Source organism: Lissotriton vulgaris, chromosome 4_1 (genome assembly GCF_964263255.1).
Source record: "Lissotriton vulgaris chromosome 4_1, aLisVul1.2, whole genome shotgun sequence".
NCBI classification, from domain to species: Eukaryota; Metazoa; Chordata; class Amphibia; order Caudata; family Salamandridae; genus Lissotriton; species Lissotriton vulgaris.
The window spans coordinates 1514759115-1514784094 of NC_141691.1; positions in this window are offsets into that span (position 1 = coordinate 1514759115).

Below are 24980 nucleotides of genomic sequence, written 5' to 3' on the forward strand. Positions count from 1 at the left end.
TATCGCGATAAAATAAAGAAATTAGAAAAATTGAAGAAAGGGGAACAGGCCAAATGGTGGGAACACCGGTCCCTATCAAGATATTTGGAGGTGGGAAGAGTGCCTCACGGCCTGCGAATCATGTTGGTGCCTACCTATGAGACTCCCAATCCGGAACTCCTCAATGAATGGGCTCACTGCAATTTACAATCTTCACGTAACTTAATGATGTTGCTGGTAAAATATGCAGAAATAGATTGAGTGAAATATGAGGAGCAAATTGTGGCGCTAGAAAATGAACTTGATACAGGTGAACAAACCCCAGCCAATTCCAAAATGAGGGAGGAAATGCTTGTTAGAATAAATAAAGAAGAAGAAAGTATTCGTAAAAGAAAAGCTTTCAAGTTCCAAAGAGACAAGGAAGACTATGAAAGGGGTCAAGTTTTCACATTTGCCAAACGTTTTTTATATGTGAAAAGAAACATAACCAAACCCCCACGTAGTACAATGCAACCGCAGCAACAAGCAGAGAAGGTCGTAAGAGCTGAGTCTTCAACCTCCCTATCTGATTACAGCTCTGTGGCAGGGAGTGGATCAGATAATGAACAAGCAGGGCAAAGCGATGGATTGGGGTTTCATCGGTTCACCCTGGGGCAAGAGCTCGACTGTGTCAGGCGGGATCGTCTGGACACCTTAAGACCCAGGGTAAACAAGCCACAAAACTCCGCAACTTCAAACGTCACCAACGCAGGAAATGTCAACGCAAAATCACAAAAAAAGAAAAAAAAATATTGGAAAAACAAAAAGGGACAATAAATGCAATAGATGAAATGTCTGTCATCAACCTATCAGATGTTGCGCTAAATGCTACAGAAACTAAGATATTATCATTGGGTCTATCTTATAGCCCTGTGGGGAATTTTCAATACGCACAAACAAGAGTGGACATCTTTCAACTTGTGCGTAAAATTAAGTTAAAAAAGTTCTTTTCTACAAAAATTACAAAAACTAAACCCACAGGCATTACTGCAGCAGTAGGGGGAAATACTGAGTCACTAACAGCAGGTGATATGGATCTTAGAATGGACCTTATTGATCTTTTAGGTGAAAGTACCCAACTGCCAGCAAGTGCCATGAACCAGCCAACGATAGGGGCGGGTTTAACAAACTTTAAACCCAAATCCACCTTCTGTCCTGTCATGGCCAAGGACAATATAGACTATTATCATGAGTTGGTGATTTCAGACATCAAAAAATTGCATCATTAAGTGACACGCACCAAATTTAAATATTCAAGAAGGGATCAAGAATACCATGCCTTGATAAAAAAACTACAATTGTGTAAATCAGTCATCATTAGACAGGCGGATAAAGGTGGCAATGTTATTATCTGGCCTAGAGAAAAATACATGGAGGAAGCTTGGATGCACATACATGACAAAAACTGTTATAAAAGAGTGGATATTGCAACAATCAAAACCTTTTGGAGCAAATTCTATATGAAACTTGTGGCATGGAAAGGCTTGGGATTAATCAGTTCAGATGAGTATAAATATTTACGCAATGATCATCCAGTCATACCATGCATTTATTTCATTCCTAAAATTCACAAGGACTCCAAAAATCCACCTGGTAGGCCGATTATTTCTGCCTGCGGAAGCCTTCTGGAAAATACCTCCAAATACATTGACTTTTTCCTACAGGAGCACATGAGTAGCTTGCCAACTTTCATTCAGGATACTGGGGACTTCCTAAGGAAATTAAAAAACATTCTGTGGCAAGAGGACTATTTATTAGTCACATTAGACGTAACCTCGTTGTACACAAGCATTAACCACGTGGACGGCCTCAAAGCTGTCAAACATTTTTTATATAGTAGACCATTACAGTGTCATGCACACAACACAATGATTACTGATATGATTGAAGTATGTCTTTGTAATAATTATTTTATGTTTGACAAAATGTGCTTCCAACAAACAAGGGGCGTGGCAATGGGTTCCTGCTTCTCCCCCAGCTATGCCTGTCTACACATGGGGCTGTGGGAGAAGCAGGTACTCGGGGACCAATACTCTGAGGTTATGCTCAACCATGTGATTTGTATCTATAGATACATAGATGATTTGTTTTTGATTTGGAGAGGGGAAAGAAGTGAAGCGCAGACATTTGTTGATAATCTCAACATCAACCCCCTTAATCTCCATTTCACATCTGACATTAGTGATACCACAGTCAATTTCCTAGATGTGGAAGTGTTTATTAGTCAACAAACTATTCAGACTAGACTGCATCGAAAGGCCACTGCTGGCAATACACTTTTGCATGCATCAAGCCATCATCCCCGGGGGGCGTGGCTTGAGCGCCGATGGCGGAGGTCGCCTGATCGCTCAGCTCTGAGACGGTGCCGTCTTTGATCCTGATAAGAGCGGTTCCCGGGCACCTCAGCTTCCCCATTTCGAGTGTTTTGCCCGGGGCTGGTGCACCCGACACGGAGGACCCTTCGGGAGACCCGGGAAACGGCTGGTGACTCCGGATCGGGAGGCAGCGGAAACAACGGAGCGGTGCTCAAGATGGCGCCCGCTCCGTCCCTGTAGACTAAGCCACAGCTGTGTCCGGACGAGACCCAGGACTGCTCCTCTCCATCGCTCCTTCACCCGGAACCGGGGTGCTGAGATCGGAGCTTTGTTTACACCAGGACTCTGGCGGAGAGGGCAGGGAACGGCTGCCGAGCCTGTGCCAGCTCAGCTAGCAACACGGAGACCGGCGGAGCTGGCAGCGGCGCCTTTCTTGGGCGCTTGATTCCACACGGCGCAGCTGGGCAAGAGGGTGCGCAGGGACGAAGGTGGGAGCCCCGCAGCCTGAAACTTGTACCGGGAGCGGTGAGTCGTGAGTGATTCGACCCACGTAGTGCTTGTGACCGGGTGCACGCACTCTCAACGGTGGTGGCTGGTGACATTGGCGAGCACAGAGGCAGTGCAGTCTCCCGGCGTCCGTTGTTCCTTGGCTTCCCCTCTTCCCTGGGGGCTCCCGAGATCGGGCTTGCGGCGTCCCATCAAGGGGTCTAGAGCTCCGGGCCCCCCTCACGTTATCTTATAGGGGCACAGCTGGAAATTGACGGCGGAGGACATCAGAGCGGGCCTGCGGACAGCAGTGTGTGAGACCTCCCTGACCCCCGGGCTCGATAGCCCCTGCCGGAGGTCGCAATCCTTATGGGGAAACCGAAGGGCCCCAAGGGGGGAGCCCCGGCCACTTCGGACACTGAGGCAGCTGATAAAGACGATGGAATGACCCCAGTGAACCCGGGGAGCCCCCAGTTGCAGCTACAGTTCGACAGAATCCTCGAGGCAATTGCGGACACGCGATCTGCCCTCCAACAGGACATCGCACAGGTGGCGACGAGTCTGGGACTGCTCCGGGCGGACCACAGCAAGCTCTCGGACAGGGTTAAAGAGGTAGAGAGCACGGTGGGAACGATTGAACCTGTGCAAAAGACTCTGGCTGCCGCTATGAAAGATGTACTGGCCCGCGTCGGAGACCTGGAACGGCGTGCGGAGGACGCAGAAGGACGCAACAGAAGGAACAACATCCGCGTGGTTGGCCTTCCGGAGAAAGTTGAAAATGGCGACATGGTGTCCTACCTCGAGAACTGGCTCCGGACGGTGGTGGCACCTGAGGGGCTATCCTCCTTCTACACACTGGAGCGGGCCCATAGGGTGCCGGCCAGACCACTACAGCAGGGCCGCCCCCCACGCCCAGTGGTGGCGAGACTGCTACACTATAGGGACAGGGATCATCTCCTCAACGCCGCCAGGCACAATGGCCCATTTCAGGTGGAGAACAGCCAGGTGAACATTTTCCAAGATTACTCCTATGAGACGCAGCGGAAACGTACCTCCTTCCTGGCGGTTAAGCGGGAACTCCGAAGTGAGGGCATTCAATACTCCCTGTTGTTTCCTGCGAAACTCCGCCTCATACTGGACGACTCGATAACCCGGAGGATGTCTGCGCTTGGCTTGAGTTATATCGGGCAGGCAAGGACGGACTTGGCTCCTCTTCTCAGGCTCGGTCGGAGCTGGGTCTTCAGCGGAGATCAAAGAGGATTCGGAATCGCCGTGGCAGATCGAGCAGACCGTCAACGGTAGAAACGGCAACGGAGCGACGAGGGGTGTTGGAACTGATCTCCAACCTATCTGGCCCACAGGGCGGGCCGGGTGTGGAAGACTCGGAGACTGGTACAGGTGGGCATCGATCGGACCCGGAGAACACGGAGAACTCGGAAACCGACAGTGTGACTCTGCCCGTGATTACCCCGGATTCGGCGGAGGGCCTGCTGGATGGACAAGGATGACCCTGGGTGAGCTGACTCCGGTTGTAGGGCGAGACAATGTATGTGAGTAGATCTTTGGGAGGAGCTCTGGTTCATTGATGTGGGGGGATGCTGGGGTTGGATCCCATTCGGGCCATAAATGATTGGGGCACGCTTACGTCTCAGTAGCCCAGGTGCGTGACGGCCCCCTGCTGGCGCTCGGCCCCCACTCAGCCCTTAAGGCATACCTGCGGTGGCTACCGTCAGGTTAGTTGGGAGGGAGAGGGATCTTGGAGTAATGGTTTGGATGGGGCCTAGATGGCACAATTTGGGACCTGTTCTAGGGGGGTGGGGTGGGAGTTGGGTTTCTTGGGGTTTTTTGTTGTTGTTGAGGGGGACGACTGCCAATGGTGTGTGTCTACGAAGCGGTCCGATCAAGCCTGAGCATTGCTGGGGGAACCTAACTGTGATTTTGAAGGACAATGGCTGAAGCATCTAACTTAAAATGCATTACCTGGAATGTGCGGGGTCTACACACTATGTCCAGACGACACAAGATCCATGCCTATCTGGTGCGCAGGGGAGTGCAGATAGCAATGCTCCAGGAGACACATCTCACAAAGCAGGAGGGTCTAGCGTTGCAGCGTAGGTGGAGAGGGTAGGTATACTACACGACATACTCAGCTTATGCGAGAGGCGCACTGATTTGGGTGAGAGCCGGGGTGCCTTTGCAGGTGACTAGATCGGTGGTGGATCCGGAGGGGCGGTATGTAGCCATCACAGGTAATTTGGGGGGCAGGGCCCTGAATATTTGCTGCATTTATGCGCCCAACGTGGACCAACTCTCCTTTCTGACCGCGCTGTCGGGCTCATTAGCCCACTGTTTTTCGGGGCCCCTCTTATTGGGGGGGACTTTAACTCGGTGGTGGATGTCGATCTCGACCGTTCCCACCCCCCCCCCCTCCCGGACTCCCTGGTCCGTCGGGTGGCCAAGGGTAGGAGGGAGTGGCAATCCCAGTGGGGACTGACGGATCTGTGGCGGGCGCAGCACCCGCATACCCAGGATTACTCCCACTTCTCGGGAATGCATGAACTACACGTGCGGCTGGACGGGCTGCTGGGATCGGCGGACCTTATAGCCGCGACGGTGAGGACTGAATATCTGTCCAGGACTCTATCCGACCACAACCCGTTGCTAGCTGTCTTTCAGTGGTCTCCGGGTACCTCCGCTGTCCCTACTTGGAAGCTACGACCTGAGATTTTGGAAGATCAGGTGTTTAGGACGGAGCTAGAGGACAAAATTACCGAATATTTTGTAGTGAATGCAGGTACAGCCGGGTCGAGAGCCACGGAGTGGGACGCATTTAAGGTGGTGGTCCGGGGTTACTGTATAGCAAAGAAGGTGGGGATGCGTAAAGTTATCTTAGACGAGCTAGCTGAAGCGGATCGGAAACTCCGTGAGGTAGAACTTCACCGGCCCGGAAACCCGGAGCTACAGGAGCAGACACTGGCGGCGAGAGAGGCAGTGGCCGTTGAAGTCGAAAGGCTTCGGAGCTTCGACTATAGGGTCTACTTAACTAGATCACTGGCGGAGGGAGATCGGTCGGGGGCGCTCCTGGCTTGGCTGGCTAATCCCTTGAGACGCACCACCCCCACGATGGCTATGCGCACTGAGAAGGGCGGTGAGGTATATACCCAACCCGAGATCCTCGACTGTTACCTGCGCTATTATGAGGAACTCTACCGTAGTAAGATGTCGCAGGACACCACCCCCATTGATGATTACTTGCAGTTGCTCCCGATCCCCACTTTGGAGCCGGAACAGGCGAAAGACCTGGGGAGGGATGTAGAGCTGGGAGAAATCCGAGGAGCCATTAAAAAGATGGCTAGGAATAAAATGCCGGGACTGGACGGACTTCCGGTGGAGTTTTACTCCACATACATGGACCTCCTAGCCCCTAAATTGCTAGTGGTATATCGGGAGGCGAAACGCTTGGGGCACCTGCCGAAGTCGATGTGCGAGGCTCTGGTGGTCCCGCTCCTCAAACCGGGCAAGGAGGGTAACGAGCCGACCTCTTACCGACCGTTATCGATGCTCACGGTCGACTATAAGATCCTGAGCAGCATATTGGCATCAAGGCTGTTGGGCCACATGAGCTCCCTGATCCATGTTGATCAGGCGGGTTTAATTCCCAGGCGCAATACGGTAATGAACATCCGGCGCCTATTTCGAATCCTAGGGGAAGCCCACGAAGGAGCACCTTGCCCCTTGGTCTTATCAGTTGATCTGGAAAAGGCCTTTGATAGCCTGGAGTGGGCATACCTCCACAGAGTCTTGACGCGTTTTGGTGTGGGGGAGGGGTTACTGCGGTGGACAGCGGTCTTGTACGCCTTGGCAACGGCCAGGGTGCGGTCAGGCCCACTGATTTCCCGGCAGTATTCGGTGTCCCGGGGCACGAGGCAGGGGTGCTCCCTGTCTCCCCTGCTCTTCGCGTTTGCGGTGGAGCCTCTGGCGCTATCGATCCGCACTGGAGCCCATTTTGGGGGCCTGCAGACCATATCGGGGCAACAATTTATTTCCCTCTATGCCGATGACTTATTGCTGTTCCTAGAGGATGCCGATGCTGCCCTGACCGGAGCTGACGCGGCGCTCACCACCTTCGGAGAACTCTCGGGCTTGAAGGTGAACTGGGCAAAAACTTGTCTGTTCCCGGTCCAACACGGGGAACTCCAACCTCCCACCGCCAGAGTGATCAGATGGGAACCGTGCTGCCTAAAATATCTAGGGGTTTATGTGTACCACGACCAGGCGGATGTCTTGGACGGTAATATTGCTCGCTGCATCCGAGCGCTGAGAGGCTCCATGAGCTTTTGGGCCACCTTGCCGCTATCAGTGGCCGGTCGTATCGCGTTGCTGAAAATGGTAGTGCTCCCTCGACTATTATATTACTTTAGGACGCTCCCGCTCTGGATCCCTCCGGCCACCTTCCGGACCTTGAATTCCATGCTAGTATCATTTCTCTGGGGGTCGGGTCGCCGGAGGGAGGCGCTTAGGACCCTAATGAGACCGAAATCGGAGGGGGGGTTGGCGGTGCCGGACCTTGAGAACTATTATCTAGCCGCCCAACTACAGACTTACACCCAAGAAGTTGCGCGGGAATTCCGGGGACCGGAGGAAGAGAGAGGGCGCGGCATGCCTAGGCACGTCTTGTCTTATATCGCTTTACGGCAACGGCTGACCTTGAGAGACCTCACACGTGAGGAACGGGCCATCCGGTCCTGCTGGAACCGAGTACATGCTCATGTGAAGCTGAGGCGCCCCTATGCTCCGGAGATCCCGTTGGGGATGCTCACTGCCCTACCACACGGTGGTGATTGGTCCCGGTTGAGGATCTGGGAAGATGCAGGGCTGCAGGTGGTGGGTGATCTGTATGAGGAAGGTATCTTGTTGCCATTCCAGTCGATACTGGAGCGTTTTGATGTTCCTTGCGGCGATTTCCTTCTACATGCGGCAGTGGTGAGGGCGGTTCAGGCGCACTGGCGGACCGGACAGGAGGAACCCCCTACGTCGGAGGCCTGCCAGTACGTCATGATGTCGGCTGGGACAGTCAAAGCGGTAACGTGTCTCTATTCTAGATTGATTAATGCGGGGCTGCCCCCCCTGGAGGTCCTCAGAACTAGATGGGAAGTTGATATTGGAAGGGATATACCGGAGACTACATGGGCCCAGCTGGTGCGCCGTGCGTGGAAGGGCACTCATCACGCCCGGTTTCAACTGGTCCACTATTATATATTGCACCGGGCCTATTTGACCCCAGAGAAAATTCAAAAATATTTTGCCTCGGACTCGGCGGTTTGCCCCAGATGCCGAACGCCGGCAGCTACTTTAATACATATGCTATGGTCTTGCCCGGCGCTGTCCTCTTACTGGTCAGCGATAGGGGATACTCTAAAGGAGGTGACCGGGAGGGACCTGACAATGGATGCCGCGGCTGGAGTGCTGCACTGGTTCCCCCATACTCCCAAGAACAAGCTCTCGAGTAAATTCATTGACCTGGGCCTACTGCTAGCAAAACGTGAGATCACTAGACACTGGAAGGCACGAGTTGGTCCAACGAGCACTAAATGGCGCAACGAATTCTTGAAATGGGCAGCTGGAGAAAGCACCCTTAGGTACCAATTAGCAGCGCAGCAACGCAACGAGAAGATGTTAGAGGCGGCGCAGGAATGGGAAACACTAGTGCAGGCCCTGCGAGATTACCTCACTTCCAGCGACTCAGATAGTGATGATGATGCACACGATCCAGCCCACTGACCTTCTTTCAACATGTTCCCCTTTCTGATAAGATTTGTTCCCTACAGCTAGCTCTAGACGAATGTTCAACACACCAACGGCGGGGTGGGTGAGGAGGGGGTGGGGGGAGGCAGGAGAACTAGGCGCTGCTCCTTCATTTTCATTAGGACGGTAACGTTATTGTTTGTTTGGCTCGGGCCCTCCGGGGGGGATTTGACTGCGAGGGAGGGGGGGGGGAGTTTTATTATAGTTATTTTGAAAAGCAGATGACGACTTACATTACTCCTGGCTGATATCACGTGACGATCAGAGTATTCTGTGTGGGACATTAGGTAGCGCCGCCCAGCCTCCGGGATGTGGGCCGTCAGGCTGTGTAACCAACTTACTTCTTGAAGTGGTCCCCTTTACTAATATTGACACTGTTTTCGCAATTGGATGTCAGCAAATAACTTGTACTAATTCCTGCAATAAAAATATATTAAAAAAAAAAAAAAAAAAAATCAAGCCATCATCCCCGCCATCTTATAAATAGCATCCCCTATGGGGAGATGCTACGCATTAAAATAATATGCAGTACGCAGGAGGATGTAACAAAGGAACAAGCAGCATGCCGTCTTCGCTTTCTGGCAAGAGGCTATGATGACAAAGTCATTAGAGAAGCCATGAAACGCACAGAAACACTCCCCAGAGATGAAGCCTTAATAACCAAAGCGATGAGACTAAACACTCAACCAGTGCCCAGTGATAACCCAATCCGCCTAATAGCTACATATAATAAGCAACATCACGCTATTAGGAATATTATGACTAAACACTGGCCATTAATTCAAAATGACCTAGCGTTAGAAATGGGGACTACAACCTCACCCACCATTACCTACCGAAAGGCGGGCTCAATGGAAAATAGCTTGGTGACAAGTAGCCCAGAGGTCATAGTAAAATCTGATTGGTTAAGTAGTAGAAAGGGTTTTTACAAGTGCCTCACCTGTAAAGCCTGCAAACATGGCACTAATAAGAAATCATATGTTTATCCTTTTTTTGACAAACCGATTCTCATTAAGAAATATTTAACATGCAAGACTGAATTTGCAATATATGTTTTGGAGTGTTCCTGCGGTTTAAGGTACATAGGTAGTACTAAACTTCCAGCCCATCAAAGAGTACTACAGCATATGAGGGCAATCACTAATTGTGATGAGACGTACCCAGTCGCAAGGCACTTCAACGATTGCCATAAAAGAGACCGTAATCTTTTACAATACTGCGTAATAGATGCAGTAATGCCTTTACGTAGGGGTGGAGACAGGGAAGGAATCCTCTGAAGATTAGAAACACATTACATCTTAAACCTCGATAGCAAGCATCCTAGAGGTTTAAATGCTTGGGAAGATATACACACGTGTTTGTAAACAGTGAGGTTATTGCAGACTCCCTTGTCACCACATATACGCAATTTGTATTGGTCTTTGTAACATTCAATTGCAGTTAAATCCCTATGAGACAGTCTTAATTCAGTTTTTCAACTTCATATAATGGTTTCTTTAATGTAAAAATCATTTTATTCATAGAAACTTTTTTTATATATGACACATATTTTTAATATGCAATTTTTTACTATTGAAAGGTTTTTTAATAGTGATATAGCATATTTTTGCACATGTATTATTTGCACAGGTTTTCTTGCACTTTTGATTATGCACAGTTTTGCACATTACCATAGACCTCATATGTATTCTTTAATATGAAGGTTTTACAAATGCGCCATCTTCCATTGTGGTTTTAATTATAACAGTGCTGCTAGATAATCAAATGTTTTAGATGCAAATCAATGAAAAATTCTTTTTATTTGCCTTCTAAAAAAGATTTTTTATTGTATTTTACAATAATTTTTTGTCATTTGAGAATTTATTAACCAAGTCGTGACATGCTATTTTAGCTGTATTGATTTTATGGCCTTAAATCACTGATCTTATGAATGATTTTATAGATATCGTTTATAAATTGATTATCAAGTGTTTTTAGGTTATACAGTATTTTACTGAAAACTTTCTCTTATAACCTCGAACCAACACTGTTTTAACATAGTATTTCTTCTATGTTTATGATGACGCTGTCAATGGTAATAGGCACTTGCACTTTAAATTTGTTTACAGCACACCGAAGCGCGTCATGTGATCAAGGGCCAGGGAGGCCCGAAACGCGTCATGGCTAGGTGCGGGGGTTTTGAGCACAAATAAACGAAAATGCACCTCAACTTTGGGTCCGCAGTCTTCTTTTGAATACGTTTGACAAGTTCGACTTTCTTGCTATATATATATATATATATATATATATATATATCCAACAGAAAAGTTACCCATTTCAAAGAGCCACATCCAGGTAGGTTTGAATATCGTTTAATTCAAGGAAGCTGCAACTTTAAAGAACAGGGATTCCCTTCACAGTCTCAAGTGCCTGACGCGTTTCCATACGTTTCCGCATTTCCTCAGAGGCACATCTTGAAATCACAGCTTGCAGCCTGCCGATCTTTATGTATTGAAACCAGCTGCCTCAGTGGGCGTCGCCTCGTGCTGAGCATGCTGGTCGTAGTAGTACATTCATATACCTTCAGTGAGGGGCTGCAATGAAGTGAAAATGTCAAAAAATAAAAAACCACAGTGGGTCTGAAAACAATCTCTGCTCCACCGAGCTGCACCTTTGTTCTTCCAAGAAACGACCTTCCTGTATTTGCCGCTCACGCTGTTTGCAGCATATCCACTCAATCGTGGCTGGGCTCTTCAGACGACCGGGTCGGCCGTTTAACATCCAACAGAAAAGTTACCCATTTCAAAGAGCCACATCCAGGTAAGTTTGAATATCGTTTAATTCAAGGAAGCTGCAACTTTAAACAACAGGGATTCCCTTCACAGTCTCAAGTGCCTGACGCGTTTCCATACGTTTCCGCATTTCCTCAGAGGCACATCTTGAAATCACAGCTTGCAGCCTGCCGATCTTTATGTATTGAAACCAGCTGCCTCAGTGAGCGTCGCCTCGCGCTGAGCATGCTGGTCCTAGTAGTACATTCATATACCTTCAGTGAGGGGCTGCAATGAAGTGAAAATGTCAAAAAATAAAAAACCACAGTGGGGCTGAAAACAACCTCTGCTCCACCGAGCTGCACCTTTGTTCTTCCACGAAACGACCTTCCTGTATTTGCCGCTCAAGCTGTTTGCAGCATATCCACTCAATCGTGGCTGGGCTCTTCAGACGACCGGGTCGGCCGTTTAACATCCAACAGAAAAGTTACCCATTTCAAAGAGACATATCCAAGTAGGTTTGAATATCGTTTAATTCAAGGAAGCTGCAACTTTAAACAACAGGGATTCCCTTCACAGTCTCCAGTGCCTGACGCGTTTCCATACGTTTCCGCATTTCCTCAGAGGCACATCTTGAAATCACAGCTTGCAGCCTGCCGATCTTTATGTATTGAAACTAGCTGCCTCAGTGGGCGTCGCCTCGCGCTGAGCATGCTGGTCGTAGTAGTACATTCATATACCTTCAGTGAGGGGCTGCAATGAAGTGAAAACGTCAAAAAATAAAAAACCACTGTTGGTGCCCGCATCAACCCACTTGGGATAATAACTGTGTTTTAATAAGAAAATGAACATCGCGCTCACTTGAGATTAGACATTGCGCACCACAACAACCAGAAGGCTGTGCAGTCGGCAACGCCCACCACAGCAGGTGTTTTAAATGAAGGGTGCGCAGTAAAACAGTGCTTTCTCTTCTTTGAACTACACGCCACTGAAGAATGGAGTTTGAGACTCCTGAAACGCGTCTGGCGTAAGGATTTCGTGATGTGTTCGCTGCCATGTCGCCTGCTTGCATGCTGCCATTAAACCAAGTGATGATGTTTGATTCTTCCAGTGACCTTCTTCAAATGGGTTTCCTGCAATTGCTGGATATATATATATATATTCACTGAAAAAACCATAGGTTATAGACCATATATAGTTAGGAATTCGCATTTACAAAACCTTATTTTACTCACACAAAACCATTGAAATTCCATATATAGTTAGTTGCACTAACTATATATCGCGCACCCGCAATCCACTGCTGATGATGTCACATATTACATCATTCATGACATGGTCAGTGACATCACTGATGACATCACTGATGACATCTCAAATGACATCACTGATGACATCTCAAATGACATCACTGATGACATCACTGATGACATCTCATTTGACATTACTGATCACATCACTGATGATATCATTCATGTGATAATACGATGAACCTCTTCAGACTCTAATATAACCTTAGATACAATCAGTGTAAACAGACACTCACAGACTGTCACTCATCCATGGAGTTACTCACACACCTAGTCAGTCATGCAAAGAATTAATCACACCTCCATTTCCTCAACTATACAGTTATACAAACTTTACTTATTCAAAAATATACTAACACATATTTACTCTCTTATACAATCCCTGATACAAGTTCACAATGATCCATACAGCCACTCACACATTCACTGGCTCTTATGCACAGTTATTTATATATGTCAACTCTCACATGTACTGGGTTTTACATATGTGCTTACTTTGACATGTAGCACTGAGATATCCATTCACTCACCAATACACTCATGCACACAGTCAACCGCCCATACAGCTGTTTCCACATGCACTTTTGAAACCATACATCTAGTGAATCAACTGCTCACACATCTATGCACAGAGTCATACACCTCCCAGCCACCCACACACACACTCAGTCTCCCATACAAATACTTGGGCAACCAATCAATAACCCATATAGTTACTCATATAGCTACTTATCAACACATGCAACAGTTTACAGAACAACAGACATAATGATGGACAAATTAAGACAGTTTAGTCACTAACCCATGCACTCAGTGAGACACATTTAATCACTCACTCACACAGTCAGTCATGCACCTACTAAATCCTTCATCCAGACACTTATACATCCACTCATTCTTCAATATGTAAGACATATTTTAACTTTACAGAAACATACAGTCACTGGATGTTGTCATCAGTGATGTCATCAGTGATGTCATTTGAGATGTCATCAGTGATGTCATCAGTGATGTCACTGACCATGTCATGAATGATGTAATATGTGACATCATCAGCAGTGGATTGCGGGTGCGCGATATATAGTTAGTGCAACTAACTATATATGGAATTTCAATGGTTTTGTGTGAGTAAAATAAGGTTTTGTAAATGCGAATTCCTAACTATATATGGTCTATAACCTATGGTTTTTTCAGTGAATTTTCAAGGTTTTGTAAATGCTAATTCCTAACTATATATGGTCTATAACCTATGTTTTTTTCAGTGAATTTTCAAGGTTTTGTAAATGCTAATTCCTAACTATATATGGTCTATAACCTATGGTTTTTTCAGTGAATATATATATACATACATATATAAACATATATCATCTGTATATCTATATAAATACAAACATAAATGCATGCATACATATACTTATATGCATACAGATGCATGTTATTTACATGAAAGTTGAAAAAACACTAATAAAAGCAAAGCTAAAAAGCCACCTCATTACAAACAGAATGGCTTTAACTTAAACGAGGGCGGGATCTATTGCATTTTCAATGCTTGTTTACTTTGGTTCCATCAAGAAGGCATTCAGATGTGTCACACATTTGCCATAAATTCTGAATGTTAGCACTCTAGTTGCACATTAGATCACTGTAGTAAAGCTACTGCTCACCAGGGACGTCTGCTGCTGGTATTTAAAGTGCATGTTTCAGTCTGCATGTCAGAATTTTTTTAATGAAATAGAAGAGGATTTGAGAAGTCACTCAAAATGATCCCTAATTTTTCTTTCTGAAGCACTAATCATACTTTCTATGGCAAAATTAACCCCCTCATGTTGTTCCTTTTTAAATTGAGTGTTTTCAGACTTACCACTTCATTCCAATCAAGATGGCTTCTGGTGTGCCATACTTTTGTCATAAGTAAGACTGTTAGCGCTCTAGTTGTTCTTTAGAACACTCTAGGACATTCTGTCATTGGGCTATACTTGGGGTACATCTGGGTGATATTTGGGCTACATTTAGGCTCTTTTGTCTCTGGTGGCCATCTTGGGAGACTGTATGTCAGAATTGTTTAATGAAATTGAAGAGGGTTTGAGAAGTCACTCAAAATGTGCCCTAATTTTTCTTTCTGCAGCACTAATCATAATTCATATGGCAAAATATACCCCCTCATTTTGTTCCTTTTTAAATTAAATGTTTTAAGAGTTACCACTTTATTCCAATCAAGATGGCTTCAGGTGTGCCATACCTTTGTAATAAGTAGGACTGTTAGCGCTCTAGTTGTTCTTTAGAACACTCTGGGACATTCTATCATTGGGCTATACTTGGGCTACATCTGGGTGATATTTGGGCTACATTTGGGCTATTTTGTCTCTGGTGGCCATTTTGGGAGACTGCCTGTCAGAATTTTTTAATGAAATAGAAGAGGATTTGAAAAGTCACTCAAAATGTGCCCTAATTTTTCTTTCTGCAGCACTAATAATACCTTCTATTGCATAACATACCCCCTCATTTTGTTCCTTTTTAAATTAAATGTTTTAAGAGTTACCACTTTATTCCCATCACGATGGCTCCAGGTGTGCTATACCTTTGTAATAAGTAGGACTGTTAGCGATCTAGTTGTTCTTTAATAATAATAATAATAATCTTTATTGCGTGATTTAAAAATAAACCATTGCAAGTACAAAACATTTAAAAAGTTCAAGATTGCATTTAGAATGTTAAATTCATTAAAAATCAGTATGTATAGATGATAAACAAATGAAACTTCCATTTTAAAAAGTCATATTCATAAAAAGCCAGCAACAGCAAGTAAAATTTGGCAGCATTATTCCAATGGGGGATCGCAAACTCTGGGCAGCTCAGCAAGTTTTTTTGCAGCGCGCTCCATGAATCTTACTAGGGCACAATTTAATTTAGTGTTCCTAGGGTCGAAACAGGCCAAAACTGCTGCTCTACAGCTTCTAATCATGTTTCTATTCCAATGATGCTTTAGTAGGGCCCGTCTCTCTGTCAATAGTAGAGGGCACAGGCATATGATGTGTATAATGTCTTCTTTGTGGGTCCCACAAAGTCGGCATTGAACTTTTCCATGTTCTCTTTTCCATTTTGGCCAATGAGTCAACAGGTTAATAACTCCCAGTCTCAGTTTTAAAAAACGTAGTTTCGTCCGAGCACTGAACGATATAGTAAGGTACGGCTGTGGGATTAGCAAGGCATAGGATTGAAGGGTCATCCACCCATGACTTCTTTTTGCAAGGCTGGCTTTGTCTTCCACTATTGATAATTGTTTGGTGCTGATTTTCGCTAGCCTTTTAAATTCCATCTGACTAGCGTGCAAGTTCCAGAGGTCATTTAGGCACAGGGTTTTTAAGCCGTTTGACCAGTATTCATGTCCTGCTCGCCATGAGTTGTTATCAATGCTGGCCCACAAATGGTATCCTAAACTTCCCTCCTTTGATAACCTCAATTTGTGACAGCACACGAGGAAAGACATGGCTCTGGCCAATTGTTGTTTGCAGATGCCAAGTTCCAACCTAATTTGTGCCGGTGATGTATGGTTTGGTAATTTGAACACAGATCTGTAGATCTTAGTAATTATTTTATCTAGATGGTCACTATCCAATCCTTTTAATGCTTCGCTTCCATAAGTTAAGGTAGGAATGATTTTTGCCTGAGCCGCCTGTAGTGTGGGTGCAAGAGTAGGGCCTTGTAGTTTCTTTTGAATTAGTCCGATTGCGAAAGCGAGTGCCGTACCCTTCCTTTTTTGCTCTTCTAGGTGGGATTTGTATTTTCCATTGTTGTTAAAAGTGACTCCAAGGTACCTTTGGCTATTTGATTCGACAATGCTTTCATTATTCAAAGCCCAAGACAGTTTCTTGACTTTCCTTGAGTGCACCGCTAAAATTTTCGTCTTCCTGTTGTTGATGCGAAGCTCATTGTCATTAGAGTAGTCGGAAGTAGCATCCAGAAGTCTTTGCATTCCGATCTTTGTTTTGCTTAACAGTACCACGTCATCAGCATATAATAGATTTGTCAGCGGCAAGCCAGATAGTTTGGGAGCGTGGGAGTTGACCTTATTAAGAGCTTCGGGAAGGTCAGCTAAGAATAGATTAAAAAGAGTTGGGGCCAAGACACAACCCTGTTTGAGGCCTTTTTTCGTCGGAATCGGGCGAGACAATCTTGAGCCGTCCCCGATCTTGATTCTAACCCATGTGTCCTGGTGTAGGAGTTGTATGGCTCTTAGAAGGGCCTCTGGAATGTTAAGTCTGGACAACTTCTGCCAGAGTTTACTTCTGTTGACATTGTCAAAGGCCGCTTGGTAGTCAATAAACCCCATATAAAGTGAACAAGAGCAGAATTTCGCTTGGTCAATTAAGCATGAAAGGGTCATGAGATTGACTGAGGTACCGGTGTTTATTGTGAAACCTGTTTGATTTGGAGGAATTATAGAGTTTTCATCAGACCATGCCCTAAGTGAGTTGAGCAGCACTCCCGCAAAATACTTTGCTTCGTTGTCAATGAGTGCGATGAGACGGTAATTCCCTGGGGATTTTTTGTCCCCGCCTTTGGAGATTGGTGCAAGGATGGATCCACGCCAGGAGGGCGGTATGGTGTTGTTTTGCAGACATGTGTTAAAAAGGGGGCTTAATTTCGCAGCCCAGAAAGTTGCATCTTCCTTAGTTGTTCTTTAGAACACTCTGGGACATTCTGTCATTGGGCTATACTTGGGCTACATCTGGGTGATATTTGGGCTACAATTGGGCTCTTTTGTCTCTGGTGGCCATTTTGGGAGACTGCATGTCAGAATGTTTTAATGAAATAGAAAAGGATTTGAGAAGTCACTCAAAATGTGCCCTAATTTTTCATTCTGCAGCACTAATCATACTTTCTATGGCAAAATATACCCCCTCATGTTGTTTCTTTTTAAATTAAATGTTTTAAGAGTTACCACTTTATTCCAATCAAGATGGCTTCAGGTGTGCCATACCTTTGTAATAAGTAGGACTGTTAGCGCTCTAGTTGTTCTTTAGAACACTCTGGGACATTCTGTCATTGGGCTATACTTGGGCTACATCTGGGTGATATTTGGGCTACATTTGGGCTCTTTTGTCTCTGGTGGCCATTTTGGGAGACTGCATGTCAGAATGTTTTAATGAAATAGAAAAGGATTTGAGAAGTCACTCAAAATGTGCCTTAATTTTTCATTCTGCAGCACTAATCATACGTTCTATGGCAAAATATACCCCCTCATGTTGTTTCTTTTTAAATTAAATGTTTTAAGAGTTACCACTTTATTCCAATCAAGATGGCTTCAGGTGTGCCATACCTTTGTAATAAGTAGGACTGTTAGCGCTCTAGTTGTTCTTTAGAACACTCTAGGAGGCTGCAGTAGAACACAAAGGAATCAACTGACAGTCTCTGTCCTTGTTGGATGTACATGTTTTACTGAGAATGTCAGACTTCATTTTCACATGACTGAGAAAGATAATGTGAATTTACAGAAAATATGCTTTCAGTTTAGCTTATAGATCCCCTTCCAAACCACTGGGGGAAAATCATGAGATATTAGTTTTCTTTCAAACAATATTCATGATATCACAGCAGAAGTTTTTTTCACATGGTAAAATCACCTTAGAACCCACCACAATTCCTAAAACGAGTATGGTACCATCAACAAATGATTTATAATGTAACTAAAGTCCTAAAACCCTCTATTAACTACAATGCTTTTTAATGAGGTGCTATCATGTATATTGGTCCCAAGATGGCTGCCAACACTTCTTGGATGAAGTGCTGACAGCCAATCAGATCAGATGTGTGGTTAGGCTCCGCCCAGATATATATCTTTTTTTGAACATATATATATATATATATATATATATATATATATATATATATATATATATATATATATATATATATATATATATATATATATATATATATATATATATATATATATATATATATATATATATATATATATATATATATATATATATATATATATATATATATATATATATATATATATATATATATATATATATATATATATATATATATATATATATATATATATATATATATATATATATATATATATATATATATATATATATATATATATATATATATATATATATATATATATATATATATATATATATATATATATATATATATATATATATATATATATATATATATATATATATATATATATATATATATATATATATATATATATATATATATATATATATATATATATATATATATATATATATATATATATACATATATATATTCACTGAAAAAACCATAGGTTTCACACCAGTTATAGTTAGCTGGAAATTTTACTGACATAAAACCATTGAAATTCCCACGTTATAGTTAGTTGGACTCACTATAACTTGCGCTTGCAATGCACTGCTGATGATGTCACATATTACATCACTCATGACATGGTCAGTGACATCACGCCCCGGAAAGCGTAGTTTTATGAAGCGCCCCAGAGCGCGCACCGGGGAACGTTCCGTAAGCGCCAATATCGCGAACGAAAACATGATCGTGACGTATCGCGTAGCCGCGACAGCGTGATACGCACGGCGTAACTGCACCCGGAGGCACTCGAGCGAATACGATCGCGCAACGTAGGCGTCCGACGTGCTTACGCGATGCGCCCCGGGGCGCGTAACGTAAGCGCGTCGGGTCATGTGACCTGAAAATAACACTTTTCATTGGTTCATAACAGTTTTGGTTTCATAATGATGAAGCCCCTGGTCATGTGACCTGAAAATAACACTTTTCATTGGTTCAATACATTTTTCTTTCAAAAGGATGAAATACCCCACCTTTTTTCCTTATTCTGACTTTGTCCTTTGACTTAGAAAGACATGTTTGTGCCTCTCTGTACCTTTTTGATCTTTATAATGGCTTCAGTAGCAGCAGCAGCTGGTGCATCTGCACCACCACCACAACCACCAAGAGGACCACCACAAGATATCATTGGTGGTCAACAAGAGGAGGAAGAGGATGAGAGGAGGAAGAGGGGAGGAGAAGATGGCTTGAAGAACAAAATACCCCATACCAGCCAAGACCACACATTATATGGGAGATTTTTTCGATCCCAGAGGGGAAGGAAAAAAAATAAATGCAGCCAAGGTGACTTGCAAAATCTGTGGCGTGGAACTTTCCAGGGGAAACCCGAACAAGAAATATTCATTTGGCAACAACAAGATGATACGCCACATGCAGCGCAAGCATCCAATAAATTATTCTGCTGCAGAAATGAGGGAACTGGCCAGTAACCCTCCCCAATCCACAAGCACCACCTCAAAAAGGAAGCAACCCACTCCGTCGGCACCAGAGGAAAGTGAGACGATGCATTGCATTCAGCCACGATTTGCAGATTTCCAAATTATCTGTAAACATTGTGGGAAGACCATCTCCTACGGAGAACAGAGCGTAAAGCTCATCGTCCTTGCTGGGGACAACCACAAATGCCCCAATAAACCCTAATTATTTCTTTTCTTTTTTTTTTTTTGCTCCAGTTGAGCCATTTTCAATTCCCTGTTTTTTCGTTTCTCCCCATGAAAAATACAAAAAAAATATAAAACTGTTCAGAAAACCCAGAAAAAATACAAAATGTTCAAAAAAACAATAAAAAAAATATAAAACAACAAAAAGAAGAAAAAAAACAGTTCTTTTTAGAACTACCTCCAATTTATAAAAAAAGGCTACATTTTAAAAAAACTCTATTATTCATTTTTCCCCATGGGACGCTCCCCGGTCCGCTCCCCGGTCCGCTCCCCGGTGCACGTACCGGGCGCTCCCCCCGCGCAAATGGCCCCCACATCAAACCTAGGGGGTCAGGGGGGTCTATTCCTGCCCCCTTATGGTCATTTCCCCCTTTGATTTTTCCACCTCTTATGTTTTGATTTTACCGAGACACAAGATGGCAGCCGCTCCGGACTGTTTCGAATGTTTACAGACACCCGAGAGCCAATCAGCTTTCTGTGCGCAAGTCGCGTGGCGCGCCCGGAGCGTGTACCGGGGCGCTGCCATAGATATATATATTTTTTTGAACCTAAATTACTCAAAATCCACTGGAACACATATCTTGAGACATAGCAAAGGCACATCGGGCTACCAATCCCTACAATTTTGCCAAGTTTGGTGGAAATCCATTCAGCCGTTTGGGCTAAAAGTGAAACCGACCGCCCTATGGAAATTAACATGGGGAAAACACGTTTTGGGACCCCCCTTTTATCTCGGCCCCCACTTGACGAATCCCCCCCAAACTTTCAGGGAAGGAGCGGAGTGGGCCATTTTCTTGGAGAAATTCGCGAAGATTCGTCCACCGGCGCCAAAGTTATTCCCAATAGAATGTTGCGGATTTCCTATGGAAAGTAGATCCTAACTATAACTACCTACTAGCGACCGCCAGTAGGTAATATATATATATATATATATATATATATATATATATATATATATATATATATATATATATATATATATATATATATATATATATATATATATATATATATAGATAGATATATATATGTATATATATATATTCCACCGCACTCGTTCACACTCCAAAAGAACGACATACGATGTAATGGTAGTCTGTTGACTGTGTTTATGGTTACCACGATCACATGATTTCCTTAAATGCTGGATGTAAACAGACACTTGTACTCGTGAGAAAGGGAAGCTGTTCCCGAAACGCGTCGAGTGGGGCTCTGATTAAAATCCAGTTTTGAACACTATTGCTGGCCTGGACATCTGAACTCGGACAAGACGGAAGTCCTCATCCTGGGATCCTCACCCTCCGCCTGGGACGACTCCTGGTGGCCCCCCGCCCTAGGCAGCGCACCCAAACCAACAGACCACGCACGCAACCTGGTTTTCATCCTGGACTCCTCCCTCTCCATGACCAGACAAGTCAATGCCATCTCCTCATCGTGCTTCAACATCCGACGCATGCTGCGCAAGATCTTCCGGTGGATCCCTCCCCAGACCAGGAAGACGGTCACCCAGGCCCTCGTCACCAGCCGTCTGGACTCCGGCAACTCCCTCTACGCCGGAACCACCGCCAAACTCCAGAAGAGACTCCAGCGGATCCAGAATGCCTCAGCTCGACTCATCCTGGACATCCCCCGTCGCAACCACATCTCCGGACACCTGAAAGACCTGCACTGGCTCCCGGTCAACAAGAGAATCACCTTCCGTCTCCTCACCCACGCACACAAAGCCCTGCACAACCAAGGCCCAGGATACCTCAACAGCCGCCTCAACTTCTACGCTCCCAATCGCCAGCTTCGATCGACCGGCCACGCCCTCGCCGCCGTCCCCCGCATCCGAAGAGCCACCACAGGGGGAAGGTCCTTCTCCTACCTCGCCGCCAAGACTTGGAACTCCCTCCCGACCCACCTCCGCCTGACCCAGGACCACCTCGCCTTCAGGAAGCAGCTCAAGACCTGGCTGTTCGAGCAGTAGCGGACCCCCCCTCCCCTAGCGCCTTGAGACCCTCCGGGTGAGTAGCGCGCTATATAAATACTTTGATTGATTCTTTTGGAGTGTGAACGAGTACGGTGGAATTTGCTGGGATTGGCGATCCCGTCCGGGGCCCGCCGCTGCAAGTGGCCATCGAAGCTTCCCGCCAAACTTTGTGTTTGATTTGAATCATAAGCTTTGGCCCGCCTCCTTTTCTGCACCACGGAGCTATTTATTCCCGGAGGGACGACCCTGGAAAGGCCCGATACATGGACTTACCCCGCTAAAGCAACACCGCGGAAGCAGTAACGTCGAATGCTGAGCCAAAAGCAGAACAAGACGCGAAATCTTCCGGATACTAAGGTGAGCGGAGGAAGGGGATCCCGGGATTAGCAGTATATAAAGGAAGGCAAGCGGAAGTCCGTTGGCCGTGTAAAGATATTGAGTACACGCACGGACAGTTCATTAACCGGGGCGCATTGACATACTGAGCGCGTTGATTTATGACTCTAATATAATCATGGCGGCATCCAGAAATACTAAGAGGAATGAAGCAGCGAGGTAGATCTTTGATGTTCAATCAAGAGAGCCCAATACAGACACACCGCCCAGCTTGGGAAGTGGGATGCAAACTAAATCCAAACAAGATCTTTGGACCAAACTATGGAAACTGCTTAAACTTGAACAAACGAAATGGTGGGAGGCCACCACATTGGCGAAATACATTGAGGTCGGTCGAGTCCCAAGAGGCCTCAGAATTTATACAACTCCCACCTTCAATGACCCAGACCCCGAGCTAGTGGATGAATGGGCAACAAACAGTCATGAATGCTCAATAATCATGCTGAAACTCCTAGTAAAGTATTCCAATAAAGACTGTGAGAAATGTGCGTTGGACATTGAAAAATTAACAGATGAATTAACAAAACTGTGTAGCAAAGAAGAATTTGACACAGAAATGGGCAAATTGGAGAAAAAATTGGAAACCTTAGAGAAAGAAATAAAAGAAAAGAAACAGAGAAAGTTTCTCAGGGACCGTATGGACTATGAGAAAGGACAAGTCCTCACATTCTCCAAAAAATATGATCACCTGCGGGCTCAGACCAAAACAACCAAAGCCAATGGAGCAGTGACAGCCTCATTGGAAATGCTTGAAACTGACGATGGGGCCCAAACTGAAGAGATAAACGAGGGTGAGAACCAGCCAGTAGAAATGGGGGCAGGCTTTCTAAGCCCAAAAGACAAAATTGTAAATGAATTCTCGCTCATGGCCAAAGGGAGATTGGAATCCCAGAGCAAATCATACGTAGGAGGAACAAGAGGACGAGGGAGAGGAGGCAGAGGAGGAAAGAGAGTAAACACAACAGATGTCAGCGTATCAAGCCCGGTGGGAACAAGAACAAGGGGCCAGAGGAAGCTGAAATGAAGGACACCATGACAGTCATCAATCTCTCTGACAGGATACTCAATGCTGCTGAAATTGAGGTATTGTCGTTTGGATTATCATTTTGTCCCACATCTAACTTTAATTCTACCCAAAGCCGCATTGACCTTTTTCAGTTCACTAGGAAGCTCAGACTAAAAAAATGGTTCGCCACAAGAATGAGTAGTGAACCATGCACGAGTACTGTGACTCCAAGCACAATACAAATAGGAGATGCTGATATGTTACAAGTATTGCATGATTTAGGGGGAAACCCTGACGTTGTTGAGAATCCCACCCTGAACCTAATTAACGAAAACATCAGGTTGGACCTGAGCAGTAAAAGCGGGTTCAAACCCAAATCTATTTTTTTGCCAATGATTAACAATGATGCAATCGATGTTTTCGAGAGAGGTGTGATTACAGAACTTAAAATACTAGCCAGTAAGAAGAATTGGGTAAGAAATAATCTGAGTCAAGAACAAAGATTAGCTATTGAAAGTTTAAGCAATGATCCTAGTATTGTCATAAAAAAATCCGATAAGGGGGGCAATATTGTGGTAATGTCGAAAGAAATGTATATACATGAAGGTATGAACCAACTCAATGATACTGTGAAGTATGAAAAGAGTAATAGAAAACGTATGACATTAAGAACCAAGCATACCAGGAGAAATTGAATGGATGGAGGAATCAGGGACTCATAGAAACAGATGAGTTTAACTTTTTAAAGTGCAAATTCCCTAAAATACCAGCACTTTAATTACTACCCAAATTACATAAGAATCCCATGAATCCCCCAGGAAGGCCAATAGTCTCTTCCAGGAACAGCAGCCTGGAAAATACATCGAGATATGTTGATTATTTTTTGCAGCCTATTGTGCAGGGCCTCCCATCATATCTTATTCAGGTGATTTCTTGGAGAAAATCACTAATGTCATAGTGGATGCAGGCTGTTTACTAATGACCTTGGATGTAAACAGTCTGTATACGAATATGCCACACAAAATGGGAATCAAAGCATGTAGACATTTTTTAAGTACCCGATCGGTATCATACCTTTTCCATACTGAAATGGTTTTAGACATGATATACACATGTCTTACCCAAAATTATTTTTTGTTCAATCCGGCCATCTACCACCAACTTCTTGGGACTTCTATGGGCACTTGTTTTGCCCCTAGTTTTACAGGAATATACCTCGGATGGTGGGAAGAGCAGCTTGACCAATATTGTACCGGAGTCCATACCTGGCTCCGGTACATTGATGACATCTTCATCATTTGGGATGGCACAATAAAAGAAGCTCAAAATGTTGTCGCCACCTTGAATGTGAATGAGTTTCATTTGTCATTCACAAGCCATATCA